The sequence below is a fragment of the Ipomoea triloba genome, chromosome 11 (assembly GCF_003576645.1).
Source record: "Ipomoea triloba cultivar NCNSP0323 chromosome 11, ASM357664v1".
NCBI classification, from domain to species: Eukaryota; Viridiplantae; Streptophyta; class Magnoliopsida; order Solanales; family Convolvulaceae; genus Ipomoea; species Ipomoea triloba.
Window position 1 is genome coordinate 8,615,722 of NC_044926.1, and position 2,680 is coordinate 8,618,401.

Genomic DNA, 2,680 nt, shown 5'->3' on the forward strand with positions numbered 1-2,680 from the left:
CTGCAAGAAAGCATAGAGAAGCTTGAATATTATCTTATGTCAAGGAATTTGCAAGATGGTTGATCAGTCGACCAACATCTTGGGAGTCAAGCAACCAACACCAGCCAACCAAGCACAACCTGCACCGACGAGCGAAACACTTGCGGATGCCGATCAACCTGCACCAGCCAACCAAGCACAACCCGCACCAACGAGCGAAACACTTGTGGATGCCGATCAACCTGCACCAGCCAACCAAGCACAACCCGCACCAACGCGAAACACTTGTGGATGCCGATCAACCTGTCCCAGCCAACTAAGCACAACCTGCACCGACGAGCGAAGCATTTGTCAACCTACACCTGTTTACTAAGCACTTCGTGTGACGGGCGATTCGACCACTTGAATGTTATGCAATCTGGTCGATCATCCGCTGGGAAGCCTAGCCACCTTCAACGGACAACAACCACTTCAACATCAAGCCATTGACAGAGTGATATGTTGAACAACCACTTGCATATCAACAGATTACTTGGTGTGTAGTAATCTACCGTGTTTTGACCAATCACTTGGACGATAAACAATCTATGTCGGTATGGCGAGCAATCGGTAGACAAATCAAACAATCTATGTCGGTATGGCGAGCAATCGGTAGACAAATCGCTTGGATGAGGAGCAACGGGCGAGCAATCGGTAGACAAATCGCTTGGATGAGGAGCAACGGACGATCGATCGGTAGACAAATCGCTTGGATGAGGAGCAACGGACGATCGACCACCTGGATGGCAACGTATACTTGGCCAACCACTCTGATGTCAAGTAACTTGTGACAAAGTGATATGTCAATTGACCACATGGATGTGAGGCATCTGTCGACAAATCAACCAATGGCGTCCACGAGCAAACACCCAATCAAGGAAACAACATGTTACGTAATGACAAAGTGAAGGAAGGAAATGATTCATACACGCAAAGTTAAAAATACAACCGACACAAGCGGGGTCGGTCTCCCGATCACACTCCACAAACAAGCAACTACGACTATGGAGGACAAAACAATCATGGATCTTGACCACGCGATGAGGAAGGACCCGTCGGAGGCTTCTTGAAGGGCTCTGGACCAGGAGGTGTCAGATCTTCGGGCAGAACGGTACGAACCGATTCCCAATCCTCAGGGAGAGCATTTTGTAATATGTGATACAAAGTTTGTTGCATGCCCCTTGTTCCTTTGAGATAACCCCATGCGGTCACCTTACGTATCATCGCTGATATCACTGGGTCTTCTCGGAACATATGGAACAAAGGAATGGCCGCATCCTCGGAGGGACATAAAGCAGATAACAGACCGGGTACCTCGGATGGTCGAGATACGAAATAAGCAATGGCATCTCGACGAAACTGATCGGAATTTGGATACTGTCCCAAAGAATAGAGTTGGGCGTCCAAATGGGATATTTGTTCTCGACGAGATTCGAGTTGGTTTTCCTGATCCCTCACGGTGGCCCTGAGTGATTGTGTTTCCTTTTCCCATCCTATAGCAGTAAGCTGGCATCGCAGGAACAGCTCGGCGCCTGTGCTAGCAACCTGACATAAACACGATTATAAACCACAGTTTAGAAAGTACCAAACGAAGAAAAGAGAGATCAGCAACTCAATGATTGGAGTAAGTACGTTAGCTAGGTGATGGGCTAGCTGCTCAGCAACTTTTTCGTTGGACAAAGTGGCGATGCCCGAGGGTGGAGGACTCAGTTGGAGTAACAGATCGAACATTTTTCGCAAATCAACTGGTGCGCGGGTCAACGCGCTCACAAGTGGAGACCCCCCGTCGAGGTTAGGACAAGTGGCAAAAGCGTTCCCCGACACCTCACTTTCAACCTCACCTATGGGACGCTTCCCATGTGATTTAGGGGGAAACGGAGCAGAAGGAAAGCCAGGGCTACCAAATTCATAACGGGGGATAGTAGGAGGTACAAATTTCTTTTTCAAAATAATCTTTGGCAATCCAGATCGACTACTCCCGCTTGCGCCTGCACCTAGCAGTTCTTTTAATTCAGGATCAATATCCGGCGCTCCTGGATGTTAATAAGAAATAACAAAGTGTGTGAGGAATCAAAGATTAAAAGGGGAGACATGTGCTAACCGTTTAAGATCCAACCTTGGGCCCCGTAAATTGGAGCAGGGAGTCGAGCTGCATCACCTTGGGCCCCGTAAATTGGAGCAGGGAGTCGAGCTGCATCAACTTGGGCCCCGTAAATTGGAGCAGGGAGTCGAGCTGCATCAAAAGCCTCCCCGTAAATTGGAGCAGGGAGTCGAGCTGCATCAAAAGCCTTTGCGGAGTGGTAAATCTCCCAAGAATAGCATTCAGACTTAATCTTCTCAACAGCAATGTGAATCTCTAGAGTCTCAGGGGGTACCACGCACTTACGCATCCGACGAGACCATTCATTTTTGAAAGGAAGATCACCATCCAGACGTACCCGAAGAAATTTCTCTTTCCATCTACGGTTGTTGTCAGGCAAGTCAGAAACTTTCCCAGCCGTCCCACGACATTGGATAATGACAAAACCGTTGCGATGGTTCTTCCCCATGCACTTTACCAGATGGAGAAAATTGAAGAGTTCTAGTGTACAAGGCACTTGGTGACGTTTGCAAATCTGAGGGTAGCATGCAAGAATACGGTGTGCGTTGGGTGCTATCTGAC